The sequence below is a fragment of the Symphalangus syndactylus genome, chromosome 6, assembly GCF_028878055.3.
Source record: "Symphalangus syndactylus isolate Jambi chromosome 6, NHGRI_mSymSyn1-v2.1_pri, whole genome shotgun sequence".
Taxonomy (NCBI): domain Eukaryota; kingdom Metazoa; phylum Chordata; class Mammalia; order Primates; family Hylobatidae; genus Symphalangus; species Symphalangus syndactylus.
The window spans coordinates 25259002-25277099 of record NC_072428.2 but is presented as its reverse complement, the minus strand read 5'-3'; positions in this window follow the sequence as shown (position 1 = coordinate 25277099).

The following is an 18098-nucleotide window of genomic DNA, read 5'->3' as shown; positions in this document are numbered from 1 at the left end:
CTCTACAATGAAAACTTCTCTGTTGCACACGTTCTCCTTTCTCATCACCACCAAGTGCTCCACAAACCTGCACCAGTAACTGTATCGCATTGTTAGTCCACCAACAACAATGGCTGGCTTCCTCACACCTTTTGGACAACATGGTTAGCCCCAACACAACCCCATTAGCAGCCCAGATCTTCTATGTTGCTTGCTAGATCACTTTCTGCTTTCTCTATTCCTTTGTTGGGGCCCGGGGCACAGCTGCAGTGAACCACAGAGCTCTACCCACCTGTCACACCACATATTCATAGGATCCAACTTTAGTGCAGCTCATGCTGCTCTAAGCAATCCTTTCAGCCATTTCCATTCATTTCAATTCAACCTACTCCAACAAAACTACACTACTATATATGCAGAATGCTTTGCTATGCATTAAAGTATAAAATAACAAGACTAACCCCACTCTCAAAGAACCTATAGTATATCAAGGGGGTAAAATGCATGTTGCAAACCTAGGATGAGAGAACTGGTATGGGATTCCATACCACTTTCTTCTCTCCTACAGATAGTCTCTTCAGCCTTCACCATCAGCCAATGACAATTTATAGCTCACTGAAATCATGGCTCCTTGATATAAATACCTACAGAAACATTTTTCTTCACCTCCATATATTTCTAGCTTCTCACAGTCGTTAACTTTTCTCTCCATTCTCTTTAAATTTTTGACTTTGACCCATGGAAGCTTCCTCCTTGACCAACATCTCCGACCCTTTCCTCTTTGCCTTCCAACATGCATATAGCTCTTATTCCTGGAAAAAAAAAAAAAAAAAAAAAAAAAAAAAAAAAAAAAAAAAAAAAAAACTTTTGGTCCTATTGACTGCTCTTTATTTTCACATAACCCATTTTACTGCCAAACCTTTCAGTGTTTCCATTTCAACCCTACATCTACAATCACTTTTCCACCCATACTCTCAGGCATCACTAATATATCCATTATCAGTCTAGTCAATAGCTTTTGTCCTTTTCTTTTCTCCTTGATGTTTCTATAGTTATGAATACAGATTCTCATTCAATTCTTTTTGAAACTCTCTCTGCAATTAGCTTGATAACATCACACAATGGTTGGGTCCTTTTACAGTCCTGCAAAGGTTACTTCCTGGTTGGTTGTTTTGCTACTTCCCTTTCCTCCTAATTGTGGATTGCCTCCAAGGGTTAGTTGTAAGCCTTCAGTCTTCCCTTCCTATAGATTCCCATAGAGAACACATTCTTCTCCTGGCTTTCCTCTGGGTTGAGGACTGGTGAGTCCTTATCCCCAGGACTGTTCTCTCACCAAGTATCAGCTCATGGTCTGCAACAATCTACTGAACAAACAAGAGGCTCTAGAAGCAGACTACCTTAATCCATCTTCCTGCTCTGCCACTTACTAGCAGTGTATAACTGGAAATGTTGCTTAACCTCTCCATTCCTCAGTTTCCTCATCTTTAAATTGAAGAGAATAATATCTATCTCATAAGATGGCAGTGAGAATGTAATCAAATAATCCATGTAATTGACAATACTTTGTCTGGAGCATAGTAAGCACCCAATAAATATTAGCTCTGACTAACAATAACACAATTATACAATTCCAGTTTCAAAATTTTATAATTCTAAATAAAAATCAACCACATAAAATAACCTTCATGATCCAATAAAGAGCTCTCCGAGATTGTCTTTTAAAATTATCTTATACCACTTGATTATGGTAAAAGAAAAAAATATAAAATTCTCCTAGTCATTTAGGTTTAGAATCTTAGCTTTACCTTTGACCAATGCTATTCTCCAGTATTCACATCTAGAAACTAAGTCTGGCCATTTTATTGTTAAATATTTCTCCTCTCTGTTCATTATTCTTCATTCTCATGCCTGCCATGGTCAAATGTAGGCCTCAGATTCCTCATGGGTAACTCAGTAAGGCACTCCATAATATTTAAACAAATTCTAAAATTCAATAATTCCTTGAAAGGTTGTAGTAATCCTGTTTCAAAATACATGTACCATGTGCATAGGAAGAATAAAAAAGCCACATTATTAAGGAATTGAGACATGGGACACGAAAAGGAGTTTCTAGGAAATTAAAGAAAAGACAGTGTTTCACTCATTGAGACTGTGAGATGAAGCAGGACCTCAGATAGTGACATCTAGAACCCAACAACAAGGAACTTCATTCTAAGGTAAAGCACACTTGGAAGTAAGATTGCCTTGAAATGAGACCATTGAAGGATGATAAGTGAGGATTCCTAACATTTCCCTGTGTAGTAACTGGTCCCTCAGTCCTAACAGGATGAAGGGTGGTGAAACACTCCAACGCTGGTGTATTTGAGTCTACAATTTCAGAGGCAGAACAGTATGGATGTAGGAGTGTCTGGCAGGTAAGAGGTTAGGATGTCACTAAAGAGGAGAAAATGTCACTGAGAGGCTTGGGGCTGAATGGATCATTTGTGTGCTCCTTCAAGTCACTTGGGATCATGGAAGAACTTCTGTTTAGGAGAAAATAGGCTTTTTTTTTCTTTTTTTTTTTTTTTTTTTTTTGAGACGGAGTCTCACTGTGTTTCCCAGGCTGGAGTGTAGCAGTGTGATCTCGGCTCACTGCGACCTCCGCCTCCCGGGTTCAAGTGATTCTCGTGCCTCACCCTCTGAATAGCTGAGATTATAGTCGTCTGCCATCACACCCAGCTAATTTTTGTACTTTTAGTAGAGACGGGGTTTCAACATGTTGCCCAGGCTGGTCTTGAACTCCTGACCTCAAGTGATCCGCCTGCCTCAGCCTCCCAAAATGTTGGGATTACAGGTGTGAGCCACCGTGCCCAGCTACCTCTAGTAGGCTTTTAATATGACAGCAGAGGAGTCATGATCTGGAAGTAGCAGAGAAAACAGGAAGTGCAGAGGGCACTAACTTCATCTCCTAAGAGGGATGAATGCATCTCCTTTGCAATGGTTAAAAGCAAAGCAACATCTTCAGGTCATGAAAGAATTCACTAGAAAGAATAAAGTACAAAGAAACATTCAGGGGATAGGGAGGGGGGATTATGTGGATTAGGAAGTGGCAGGTGCAGAAGGCAAAACATAAAACCTTAGGAAGGAATAATAGAAGGAGAGTTTGGGTCAAGGACGAAGTGCAGATAATTAAAGGGATGAGAAGTCTGAAAGAGCTGTTCTTAGCAGCTTACAGTTTAGGGGCTGACACAAAGAAACAGAGTAAGAGGTAGGGTGGATTTAGTCCTAAAATATGGAGGGTAGTGAGAGTCTCTTAAAATTCACCAAGAGATGGAAGAGAGGGATGAAGCAAGTGGGTATGAGTGAGTCAGGAGCTCATTTGAAGCACCTGTCGCAATGCTGAGCCCAGGTTTCAGAGCTGCTACAGGTGTTTCAAATGTTTCTTTTTATTCGTTGTTATATCTCTCAGGTGTAACAGTTTCTTGTGACCAGAAATTCCACTTCGGTTTCTTTTGTAAAACACATAGCACTTATCTCTACATGCACACACAAAAAAACATTAAAACAAACTACCTATTTTACAAAGACAACAGTTTTAGATTCAAGAAGACTGAGATGCTTGCAAACGGAAAGCAATGGGTTGCACTGCAGCCATCATGAACTGTATTGCCTGTCTTCATATGCAAGACTGATTCTGCATGTTTTAAACTGGCAAGAGCAAAGGCATATTTTTCATTTATGTAGAAAATAAAATAAATGAAAACAAAAATTTCATACCTAGTTGAAATGTTTTAAATGGCAAATTTTCAGTGACACAGGAAAAATAATCACAATGAAGCGGGACAATTAACACATGAGCACTCAAAGCATAGGCAACGAAAAAGCAAAGGTGGAAACGTCGAAAGTAATTACTCCCCTATTCAGGGTATACAGAAATAAAGAGACCACTACTGCAATGGTAGATTTCAGAAGTTAATATAGAATTCATGCCCAACAATGAGAATATATAACAAGACTTTAGTTTGTTTCAGGTGACGTTATTTTCTTCAAAGAAAAAGGCTTTATGGAAACAAATTACAAATCCAAATAAATCAGAAATCAACCTTTATCCTGCCAAAAAGGCTTATTTATTTTTAAAATAAATAAGAACTAAAGGTACAATGGTTCATATCCAAGGTCATTCATTCTTCCTGCATATTTATAAATTTATTGATAAGCTTAGAAGTCTGTTTCAAGTATCAATGGCCTCAAAGATATATTAGTTTTCTATTGCTACATAACAAATTATCACAAATTGAGTAGCTTGAAGCAACACACACAATTATTGTCTCAGTTTCTTTGTGTGTGTGTGTGTGTGTGTGTGTGTGTGTAAAATAAGGTATTGGCTCATATGTCTATGGAGGCTGAGAAGTCCCATGATCTTCATGGGAAGGCTGGTGGTGTAGTTACAGACCAAATCTGAGACCCTGAGAATCAGGAGTGCTGATGGTGTAAGTCCTAGTGTGAGGGCAGGAAAAGATTGCTGTTCCCACTCAACCAGTCAGGCAGGGTGCAAATTCCCCTCTCCTCTGCTTTTTGTTCTACTCAGGCCCTCAACCAATTGAATGACACCCATCCACATTGGGGAGATATATTAGTCCGTTTTCACACTGATATAAAGAATTGCCTGAGACGGTAATTTATAAAGGGAAGAGGTTTAATTGACTCACGGTTCCACATTGCTGGGGAGGCCTCAGGAAACTTACAACCATGGCAGAAGGCAAAAGAGAAGCAGGCACTTTCTTCACAAGGCGGCAGGACTGAGTGACTGACAAGCAAAGGGCGGGGGCGGGGAGGAAGCCCCTTATAAAACCATCAGATCTCGCGAGAACACATTCACTATCATGAGAACAGCATGATTCAATTACCTCCCACTGGGTCCCTTGCACAACACGTGAGGATTATGGGAACTATAATTCAAGATGAGATTTGGGAGGGACACAGCCAACCCATATCAGGACAGCACTCTGCTTCACTCAGTCCACTGATTCACATGCTAATCTCTTCTGGAAACACCCTCACAGATATCTTGTGACCCAGTCAAGGTGACATATACAATTAACCATCACAAGTGTGAAGTCCAGGCACAGCCTGACTGTCTTCTTGCTGACTATTTCACAAGGCAGCAATCAAGACGTCAGCTGGGCTGCATTTTCATCTGGAGGTTCAGCTGGGAAGAATTCACTTCCAAGCTCCCTCAGGTTGTTAGGAGAACTCACTTCCCTGCAGCTGCATGACTGAGGACTTTGATTTCAAGATGCTACCTGCAGTTGCCCGCTATATGACCTCTCCGCAGGCAGTTCACATTATAGCAGTTTGCCGCTTTAAGGCCAGTAGGAAAGTGTCCCACTCTAGTTTGCTAGCACAGAGGCTCAAATAATGTTATGTAATGTTATGTAATGATGATATGCAACAGAATGACATCCCATCACCTTTGCCATTTTCTATTTGTTGGAAGCAAGTCACAGGATTTGTTCGCACTGAAGGGAGGGCATTACACAGGGTACAAGAAGGTGACCTCATTGAAGGTCACTTTATGGTGTGTCTTTCACAGAAGATAAACTGACCTAACCAAATTTCTAGTGAAAAATGTTTTTAATGAGAAATACTGTAAATGTATTTCATTTTTAAGTTTTAAATAATTTTTATCTTGATAAATTCTCAAAAGCAATCTATAAACATTTAATAGTATAAAACTTAAAATACGTGAATATTTATTTGACCAGAATTTCTTGGAGTTATATTAAATTAGTTTTATTTTTTGCTTTCATCATGAATACTGTATAGATATTTAGAATATGTAAACTAATATTGAAATGTTTGTTTAATTTTTTTAAAAAACCTACTAAACAAATAAGTAGATCAATGGAAAATAATGCACTCATGAATGTATGGAAATATGATATATGACAGAGGTGATGTTAAAAATTTGGTGAGGTAATAATGGACTCATCAATAAATAGTGCTGCAACAATTAATTCAACATGCAAAAAAACTCCTCTGTGCTTTTCTCTATAGTTGAAATATCGTGTAATTAAAAAAAATCTCTATCCCGTTATTGTAAACACACACACAAAAGTCTATTCCAGATTGATTAAAGACCTAAATGCATTAAGGCAAACTTCAAAATATTTAAAAGACATTTAGTACAGTCATGAAAGAAAATATTCATAAATCTTACTAAATTTTTAAAAACCTGTTTAACAAAAGATACAAAAACAAGTTTTGGAGAAAATATTTGCAAAACATTCTAGGTTATCTAAATATATAAACACTTCTAGCCAATAAGAGAAAGACAAGAAATAGAAAATGGGTAAAAGATACGGATATGCAATTCACCAAAAAGGAAGCCGTCATGACCAATAACTGTGAAAAGATGCTCTGCTTCACCAGTAGTCAGAGAAGGGCAAACGATAAATATTAATATTAACAGTGAGGTACCATTTTACATCCACCAAATTAGCAAAAGCCAAGTCTGACAACACACCATCCCCTATGCTATAAATAAGTAGAACCACTTTAGAGAGCTATATAACAATACAAATGAAGTTGAAAGTATGTATGCACTTTACTCACACTTCCACCTCCAGGAATTCCTAATTCCACCTCCAGGCTAGAGAAACTCTTACACTCACACACCACAAGACATGTTAAGGAATATTCACTGAAGCACTATTTGTAAAATTATTCAGTAAGTAAAACTAGTAATAAACATCTAGTAAAACATTATGTGGTAACTAAAAGATAGATTTATATTTGTTATCTGATACGGTTTGGATTTGTGTCCCCGCCCAAATCTTATGTCGAATTGTAATCCCCAGTGTTGGAGGAGGGGCCTGGTGGGAGGTGATTGGATTATGAGGATGGATTTCTCCCTTGCTGTTCTTGTGATACTGAGTGAGTTCTCACAAGATTTGGTTGTTTAAAAGTGTATAGCACCTCCTCCTTCGCTCTCTCTTCCTCCTGCTCCAGCCATGTAAGACATGCGTCTTCCTCTTCACCTTCTGCCATGATTATAAGTTTCCTGAGGTCTCCCAACCATGCTTCCCATACAGCCTGCAGAACCATAAGCCAATTAAACTTTTCTTTATAAATTACTCAGTCTCAGGTATTTCTTTATAGCAGTGTAAGAACATTCTAATACATCATCATAGATAAATCTCAAAGCAAGTTGCCAGATGCAGTTGTGAAAAACTGAAAATAGGCTGGGTGCAGTGGCTTGCACCTGTAATTCCAGCACTTTGGAAAGCCAAGGTGAGAGAATCGCTTGAGCTCAGGAGGAGTTAAGAGACCAGCCTTAACATAGTGAGACCTCATCTCTACAAAATATATATATTTTTAATTTCCCAAGCATGGTGGTCCTATGTGCCTGTAGTTCCAGCTACTCTGGAGGCTGAGGTGGGAGGATCACTGAGCCTGGGAGGTTGAGCCTGCAGTAAGCTGTGACTGTGCCACTGCATTCCAACCTGGGTGATACAGCAAGACCCTGTCTCAAAAAAAAAAGAAAGAAAGAAAATAGCAAATCTCCACTAACAGGAAAGTAGATTTTAAAAATTGTGCTATATTCATAAAATAAATGATATCCAGGAATTAAATTGAATTAGAGATCAATGTATAACCATAAGTAAATCTTAAAAACATGTTGACCAAGAAAAGCAAGAAACAAAATAGTATGTTAGCAGGAGATTATTTATATAAGGATTGAAAACATCAAAACCATGCTATATCTTGTTGACAGGACAATAATAAAAATATTAGTGAATAATAAACACTAATTCAGAATATAGGTAACCTCTGAAGAACAACTAAGGGAAATGTGATCAGGAAATGGTACACTGGGATTTCCAATTATAGCAGTGATTTTTAATTTCTAAAAAAAAAATCTAAAGCCAATATGTCAACACATTAAAACTCTGTTAAAGCTGGTTAGTCAGTAATTGGTGTTCATTATAGTATTCTGTATTATTTTATGCTGGTTTGAATATCTGATGTTTTTAAACAACAAACCTACCAGATCTTTCTCCAGCATTGCTGTTTGATTCACTGTTTGTACGTCTGTAAAATATCTTTCTAATATATTGTATAGCTCTTTCTTAATTTTATTTTTAGTATTGAAACTATTGAATAACCTTTTGTTTTCAAGAGCGCCCCAATGGAGATATTTAATATTCATAATAAAGACATTATAAGTGGAGATTTTTTAATTTTAAGAATTTTTTATCAAATGACAAATTCCATAAGGAAGGGATTATTTCTTTTTGTTCTTGTCCTTTTGTCCCAGTGTAATGCAACATGTCTACACATGCATAATAAGTGCTCTCAGTAAATGTTGTTACACTCCATAGAAAACAAAATCACTACTTCAGAACTTAAAAAGTACTCATTTCTTCATTGTTTCTAAAAAGTATCTTAATTACCTTACCATAAAAAAGGGCTTAGTGATCTTTTCGCTCTTTCATATATACAGTAGATAATGTTCACAGGAACGTAGGAGAATATTATTGAAAACAGTGGCAGGTCAATATGGTTTTAAAACTGTATAACAATCCCTTCACTGCTTATTTACACATAATAGAATATTTATTTAAGGAGGCCATACACACAATGAATATACATGTAAATTTATAATTTCCATATTTTAATAGAATGGTATTAATGATGCTTTCATTTTTGTCTACAAGTAGCCTGAGAAAATGTCATCCATACCAACTCCAAAGTTAATTCCAAAAGGGAAAGGTTTTTGGTGAGTCTGGTTTGAATGACACAAGAAACCATCAGCGCAGGAAATAGTCCAGGAGACGCAACTACACTTGTGGTAGGCACCCTCTAAGATAGTACTCAAAGATCCCTGCCTCCTGGCATTTCCAACCTTGTCTAGTTCCCTCCTAGACTGAATTGTGGCACTTCAACATTCCTATGTTGAAACCCTAACACGCAATATGACTGTATTTGGAGACAGGGCCTTTAAGGAAGAAATCAGGCTTAAATGAGGTCATAAGGGTGGGATGATAAGTTGTCCTTTTAAGAAGGGGAACAGACACCAGAGATATCGCACTCTCTCTTTCTTTCTCTCTCTCTCTTTTTCCCTTTTTCTCCCCCCTTCCCTCCCTCCCTCTCTTCGTTTCTGTCTCTCTTTTTCATCACTCACCCTAGGGAAAGTCAGCTGAAATACCATTAGAAGCCCTGTGGAGAGGCCCCATTTGACCAGAAAATGAGGTCTCCTGCCAACAGCCATAGTCACTTGAATAAACTTGGAAGTGGATTCTCCAGCCCCACTCAAGTATTCAGAAGACAGAAACTCTGACAGCTTGACTACAGCCTCATGGAAAACCCTGAGACAGAACCACCTAGCTAGCTGCTCCTGGATTCCTGATCCTCAGAAACTGTGTTAGGTCATAGATGTTTCTTATTTTAGATCACTAAGTTTGGCCATTTTTATTCCATGGTGTTTACCAGTCACTACCCTAATTATAATCCTTCATGACTATCAACCTATCAGTTAGATGCACAACCATAAGGAGTCCAATCAGTGGTATTTAGTGGTATCCAAGCACTAGTTTTAAGGGAGACCAACATCTTAATATCCATTTATCTTCTAACCACCAATATCCCAAAATTCCAAATGAAAAGTATGTTTTAGATAGTGCTCTATTGTGATTTAAATTTCATTCATTATGGCAAGGTTTAAAGCATCTAACATCTTTTCTTTTTTTTTTTTTTTTTTTTGAGACGGAGTCTCACTCTGTTGCCCAGGCTGGAGTGCAGTAGCGCAATCTCGGCTCACTGCCAGCTCCGCCTCCCAAGTTCACGCCATTCTCCTGCCTCAGCCTCCCGAGTAGCTGGGACTACAGGTGCCTGACACCATGCCCGGCTAACTTTTTTGTACTTTTAGTAGAGACAGGGTTTCACTGGGTTAGCCAGGATGGTCTTGATCTCCTGACCTCATGATCCACCCACTTTGGCCTCCCAAAGTGCTGGGATTACAGGCATCAGCCACCGTGCCCGGCCCGTTCTCCTTTTTTGATTCTATATTAGCTATATTTAGGATTACAGAATTTCCTTATTTTGTTAATGCTGTTAAGTCCTCTTCTTATTGTTAAACAGGCTTTTAGCCATATTAAAAATTGTTTCCTGGTAATAACGGGTTTTCACTGAAATGCTTCGTTTTTTCTCTTATCTTGCTCATCAGTGTTTCCCTTTCTCCAGCTGCTTATGTTATTACTTGCTTAATTTTCCTCTTCTCTTGTTGATCTTCTCTCCACCTGATGGCATGTAAAAACCATATTTCTCCTATAACATTTATGGGTTTTGTCTATCATTATCTTCTGAAATTTAAAAGCCTGATGTTAGCCTGAATTCTACTGAAGAGATAACTGCAAAACATTTAGAGAAAAGGATTATTTCAAGCATATGAATGCGGCAGTTTGGACAGAAGAATGAAGACACCCTTGATATGCTTTGTGATGCTGGTTTTCAGTAGAAATAGTTTTCTCTAATAGGTTTTATTCAATGCTGCAAAGTTAGGGCTTAAGTGGATTTCCAAGTGGGTGAAGCCAACTGGATGTCAGCCGCTGTGTAAAGGGCCGGGGTGGAGCCTTCAGTGGTAGGAATTAAAAAGGAAGTCCACACAGGTCCTAAGATCACTAAATGATCAAGATCATCTAAGCTGTTAAGTGTCTACCATGCAAAGGTCAAAATCATATCATAAAAAAACCATCCATTTTCTTAAATATGGCAAATTGTATCTAGAGATCGAGGATTTAGAAGGGAAAACAAACTAAAGCACAATGAAAGAGGGGGTTGGGTCCCATCTGTGTCACCTTTTAACTGAGAGACCTTGCATTAATCTAGTTTCTATGAGCCTCAGTTTCTTCAGTCATAAAATGGGAATAATAATACTTCCCTTAAGGGGTAGTAATAATGATTAAATGAGATAATGTGTGCGTGGCACACAGAAAGTGCTCAATAAATGGTGGTTCTTTTAAATTGCTCAAATCAGTAGTGAAAGGAGAGTAGCATGAGTAAGAAAAAGTGTCAGAGTCCCCTCAGATAACATGATTCCATTAATTCTCAGACCTTAAGGCTGCCATAAAATGTTTGTGCTAAAATATCCTGTTCAACACAGTTTTTGTTATATAATGTCACTGAAGTTTAATGTAGTGACATATATAAAAGCAGGTATGTGGAGGGGATTGACATGTAAACAAATAATTAGGCTATAGAAAGTGAAACATATGAAGTGTTACACATGACTTGGGTTGGGATGGGTGGCATCAACGAAGGTTCAAATATATGGGTATTTAAATTGAGTCTTTAATGAAGAGTAGAGGAATGCATTCCATGGACAAAGCAGTGGGTGGAATAGCACCTGCAAAGGCCTATAGGCTTGAAACACCAAGGCATGTGTCATGGGTGCCAAACTTGCTTGCAACTTAAATTACCATGGGAGCTTCAAAAATAGGGATGCCTGTGTCCCATCCCCAGAGACTGTGTTTAACTGTCTGGGGTTTGACCTAGGCTTTGTGATTATTCAAAGACTCCCCCAACCAGGTGATTCTAATATGCACAGAGTTTGGAAATCACTGTCATATTAAGTCTCTGTCAGTTGTTCTGTCTGGCTGAATGCAGGAGAAATAATTGGAAATGAACCTGAAATGCTCTGCTGTAAAACTTAGACTTTATACACTAGTCCAGAAATTGTTTGATTGTCCAGTCTTATAATTTTAAAAACTTGGTATGTAGTCCAAAATGTGAATACGTATTTATTTGTTAATTGATGCAGATACTACTGTAATAATATGGCATGTACAATATAGATACATTACACGCAAAACAGGAGAAGTAAAAAAAGATTAGCTAAAAAATAAAACTATTTTAAAGTATAGTTGACCCTTAAACAACACAAATTTGAACTTTGAGGGTCCACTTATATGCAGATTTTCTTTCTCCTTTGCCACCCTGAGACAGCAACACTAACTTCTCCTCTTCCTCTTCCTCCTCAGCCCACTCAACATGAAGATACTCAGATAAGGACCTCATGATGTAGCTCCATTCAATGAATAGCAAATAGTTTCTCTTTCTTGTGATTTTTAAAATAACGTTTTCTTTTCTTTAGCTTATTTTATTGTAAGAATATTTAATACATATAACATACAATAACATACAAATTATGTGTCAATCAACCCCGTCTCAAAAATAAATTAAAAAAAAATTTGTAAAAGGATCAACTACAGTTATCTATTAATGGTAAAAAAAAAACCTATCTGTTTTCACTAAGTTATTAATTTTTTTTTTTGAGACAGTCTTGCTCTGTCTCCCAGGCTGGAGTGCAGTGGCACAATCACAGCTCACTGCAGCGTTGGCCTCCTGGGCTCAGACAATCCTCCCACCTCAGCCTCCTGAGTAGCTGGGACTACAGGCACACAAGCCACCATGCCCAGCTAGTTTTTGGTTTTGATTTTTTTTGTAGACATGAGATCTTACTATGTTGCCAAGGCTGGTATTGAACTTGTGGACTCAAGCGGTCCTCCCACATTGGCCTCCAAAACTGCTGGGTTTACAGGTGTGAGCCACCATGCCCAGCCTCACTAAATTATTATCATTAAAATGTTATTTTTGAATAAGCAATAAGATAGGATATGCTTCATTATTTGTCATAATCTTGGTTTGACATTTCATGATATGGAAGTTCTAAGATCTCCTTTTAACTGTGGATATTTTGTAAGTAGTTTTAATAACTGTCATGCCTAAAACCAAAAACTGTCCCCACCCGCCAGAAAAAAAAAAATATGTATGCATAGGAGAAATGCATCATTGGCTAAACAAATTAAATCATGGTTCTCATTTTTCAAGCTCACCACCAATTATGTAAGAATGTAGTTAATATTTGGTTAACAAATATTTAATGGCCTTTATACCTATTATTTTGCCTTACACATTAATCAGAGGGCATTGAAAGAAATTTCTAATAAAAGAAGCTCAAAACACTGGGACTCACATTTTGTAATATTTTTAAACAGCTAGAAAACATTTTCATGTTTTTAAGTTTGACATCGAGAGGAAGGTGTCAGTTTCTGTGAAATAGAAAAGATGAGACAAGGTCATTGGTATTTATCTCAGATCCAGTGAACATTACTAAGCTCCTAAGTGCCAGATGCCCTATGATCCTCACAGGTTCGTCCTTTTATGTTTGCTACAACCCTGTGTGTTACTCATCTCCATCTCTGTATTTCAGGTGAGAAAACCAAGGCTCACAGAAGGGTAATGACTACAGTAGTAACAATACAAGAGAAAGGTTTGGATCTGGAGAGTTGAAAACTGAGAAAAAGGCTTGCAAAAGCTACCAAGAGATATTTGTTAAGGAGACCATGAGAAGTAAAGAACATTTTCCTGGGGCATGCTGTGATGAGATTAGACAGCATGAACTTGTGATGAGAGATATTTAGTATAATTTTGTGACTTTTTCCACATCCTGACAATTCAGAGGTCAGCAAGAAATTAGACAGAAGGGATCAAAACATGGAGGGGCCAGATAATTCTAAGATGTTGGCAAATGAGCTTTTGTAATAAATAGCTTTCCTAAGGTGTGGCTTTTATAGGTATTGCAACCAAGAAAGGCCATGCTGAAATGGAATAAGGATGAGATTAGGGACTCAATTGTTCAGTTTAGGAATGGGGCCGAAAGATGCAAGAGATGGAAAATAAGATGGTTGGGAAGGGAGATGCTTCAGTGGGAAAATCATGGATTTTCTACATCTGATAGACCTGGGCTTGAGTCCTGACGTGGCCAGCTGTTTTGTGACCTAAGAAAGTTACATCACATCCCTCAATCTCAGTATCCTCATCTATAAAATGACATAGACTCAGTGGGTTGTGCAGTTTTTAAGAGAAAGAGCTTGGTAGGTATAACAGCTCAGATATATAGAAGGATCTCAACAAATGGTAGATTCTACAATTAGTATCATTAGAGAGTTTTCAGAGATGGAAAGACTTAAAGATGAGCGCCAAAATGAGGCAGGGCAAATACATGGCCAAAGTTTGTGGAGATAAAGCTTCTTTGAGGTGAGAAACTTAGAGAACTAAGAAGATAAAATATATGATATGTTTGTAGAGTGAGATAAGTTCTAAGAAAAAATCAATAGGGTGATGTCTAAAGAGTACCAGGGTTAATGTGGGGGTGGGGTGGGGAGGTGGTACAGTGGAGAGGAATGTTTAAAGTTGCCAGCCATGGCAAAAATGTCCACAAGAATTGTTTTTATATTTTTTTAAAATCCTTTTCTACATAATTTATCATGTGATAGAATAGCATAACTGGTATGATCTTTTAAAAATTAAAATTAGATCATGTCACGCCCCATTTAAATTATTCAGTGTCTTCCCTGCTCTTAAAATCAAATCCAAACTCTGCCAAGTCTACAATATCCAGATCTCCATGCTCAGCAATATTGCTCTCTCTCTTGCTTTTCTGCTCCAGTCAAATCTGCTTTTCTGTATTTAGAATAAACCGAGACCCTTCTTGCTTCAGGCTCTTTGCTAATCTCTCTGTCCAGAGCACACATTCACCGGACCCCCACCCCCCAGTCTGTCTTTGTATCACCAGCAATTCCTCAGCGCAACTCTCAACTTCTCGGAGAGAAAATTTTCCTGACTGTGCTGTATAACGCAGCCCTCACCTGGTTCTTCTTCATTCCATCTCCCTTTCAACCCCTTCATGGAACATGTAGCAATCTGTAAGCATGTAAATTTTTTAGTCTCCATCTACATCGCAAATTACGTGAGGATGTGGACCGGGTTGCTGTTGTCTATTACTGGAGCCATAGCACTAATAACATCTAGTAAACAAGAGGTGCTGCATAAGTATTGTCAGTTGAATAAATAAAAGATCAAAATATGAGAAATTAAATCTTTATCTGTAGCATCAAGAAATAAAACAGCTCTTCTGGTCAATTCTACCAGCCTCCAAAGCCAGACAACTTCACAGATCCTTTGAAACACTATTTTTAAACTAATTGTCAATGTTGATTTCCCACTGATGATTTCTTATTCTCATAAATATAGCTTCCTCATCTCTGATGCTCTAGAAAATTCTAGAAAAACAAAAACAGCACCCATGACAACTCCAAAACACACATTAAAAAAGATAGAGATGTTTGTCTCTAGTCATTAGATCAACTCTCCCCCTGTCTCCTAAACTCCCAAACTAAGAAATTTAGAGGTAATCTTTGGCCACTTCTCTTTCCTCTTTTTCAGTACTATAAATGTATATCTTGAAAATATCTCTTAGACTATTTTATAATTTTTTTAAATTTTATAAATAAATAGAGATGAGTCTCACTGTGTTGACCAGGTTGGTCTTGAACTCCTGGCCTCAAGCCATCCTCCTTCCTTGGCCTCCCAACATGCTGGGATTACAGGCATGAGCCACTGCACCTCTCCTACTTTATAATTTTAACGTAGGGAAAGCCTTCCTAACTCTCACATAAAACCCAAGTAAACTTCTGCATGAAGTTATTCAGTATAAGTAAAGTCAAAAAAATTATAATCCAGGAAAAACATTTGTAACTCAAATTACAAAGGGGTGACTTCCCATTATATAAAATTCTTACAAATCAATAATACTAAAATCCCAATAGAAAAATGGGTAAAGATATTGACTGTTCACAGAAAGGGAAACAAAATTTAAATATAAAAAACACTCCACTTAAAATAATTTCAAGGACAGACCATTTTTTTTAACCTTGCCAATTGGCAAAGGTTCAAAGTTTGGTAATATCTTGTATTATCAAAGCTATGTATGCAACATGCACTTTTATATGTTGCTGGCGAAGGTGTAAATTGTACCAACTCTTTGGAAAACAATTTGGCAACAACCATAAAAATTAAATACATACATATCCTTTTCTTTATTCCAACTACTTTAAAAAATGTATTCTATGTATTTATATATGTATGCAGTGAACAAAGTACAAGGCTAATCATGACAGCATTGATTTAAAAAGCATAAGACTAGAAACAACCTCAACGTTCACCATTAGAAAGCAACTTAAATAAATTATGGTACATACATACGATGGAATAATATGCATTAAAAAGTAAAAACAGAGGGAGCACATTTTGTGTACTGACACAGAAAAATCTCAAATGTTTTGTTAAGTGAAAAAAAGTGAGGTACAAACAGCATATGCAATATTACCACTTGTGCAAAGGGAATGAATGGGGAATGCATTCATATTTCCCTGTATATGCATTAAAAAAATCTCTGCAAAGATCCACAAGTAACTAAGAGGAGTGATTTTTTGGTGGAAGTGGGAATGACCTGACAGGGACGGTAGGGGACTGTGTAGGAGGAAAAATTGTTATTATATACCTGTTTGAAACTTTGATTTTTGAACCATGTAAATAAACTACCTACTTAAAACAACTAATTTAAAAATTTGGTGGTGAGGTTAAGAAAAATAAAAGCATAGAAAGTGCTGTCCAACAGCCAGCGTTCCTCTTAAATAACTCTGGGAGCCAAATGGCTCCCTGTTACTAATTAGGTGTACAATAAGTAATTAGGAAACATTTATTATATAAGTGAGAGCATAAAATGGATTGATTCTACTTTATGTTATCAAAGGCCTTCCAACAGCAGGATCACTTTATCTACCTCAATTTACCTTGCACTAGTCTGGTAGGTAATCACTCCAGTCTTTTTCCAGTCCCTACTCACTCATTCTTTCCCTTGCTAATGAGTTTTCTCCACATGGAGTCCCCTTGCTTTACCAACCCTAATACCACATTTTCATTCAGAGCACAGTCTCATAACTTCCTAGAAGTTTAAAACAACAGAAATTAAATGTCTCACAGTTCTACGGCCTAGAAGTCCAAAATCAACGTGCCAGCAAACCATAGTCTTTCTGAAACCTATGGGAGAGAATTCTTTCTTGCCTCTTCGTAGTTTCTGGTGGTTTCCCGCCAACTCTTGGTGTTTCTTGACTTACAAGCTGCAGCACTTCAATCTCTGCCTCTATCGACACATAGTATATTCCCTTTGTGTATCTAGCTGTGTCTCTGTCTATTTTCCTCTTCTTAAAAGGACACCAGTCAGGCCGGGCGCGGTGGCTCACGCTTGTAATCCCAGCACTTTGGGAGGCTGAGGCGGGCGGATCACGAGGTCAGGAGATCGAGACCACGGTGAAACCCCGTCTCTACTAAAAATACAAAAAATTAGCTGGGCGTGGTGGCGGACGCCTGTAGTCCCAGCTACTCGGAGAGGCTGAGGCAGGAGAATGGCGTGAACCCGGGAGGCGGAGCTTGCAGTGAGCCGAGATCGCGCCACTGCACTCCAGCCTGGGTGAAAGAGCGAGACTCCGTCTCAAAAAAAAAAAAAGGACACCAGTCGTATTGGATGGGAGCTCACCTTAATTCAGTATAACCTCATCTTAAATTGATTATATCTGCAAATATTCTATTTCCACATGAGGTTACATGCACAGGTACTGGGGGTTAGGACTTCAACATATCTTTTGGGGATACGATTCAACCCATGAGACCTTCTCTAGTTGATGTCACCTCAGTTTTAGTCTGTTTCCCCTAGTGTTAAATTCTATAACATACAGATTGGTGCCTTTACAGTCTTTCTTGTTTATCTAGTGTCTTTTAGATTTTGTGTGTGTGTGTGTGTGTGTGTGTGTGTATCTATCTACTCTTTATCAATATAAATTATTCGTGTGTGTGTGTGCGTGTGTGTGTGTATGGGCACACACCTACCCTACCCCATACACATCACATGTCTCCAACTGTACTATAAGTACCTCAAAAGCAGGAAACATGTTTTCTCCTAACTTTATTTGGATTGCTGCTAGACTCATGGTAGTGATTAAAGGATTGGATGAATGGTGTCCTAATGTCACACTGTGACTTTTGTAAGTTTTAACCATCATTTGCCCATCATGACAACCTTTCAGTGAACTAAGAGGAGCTTCCTTGAATCACTCAGAGTGTGAGAATCCAAAAGTATCATTAGCTCATCAGTACCACACAGCAAAGGCTCCATGCTAAGGAAGGATCAAGATCAATAAACAATAGAGTTGGTCCCAAGAATCGAATTAATTGCATGA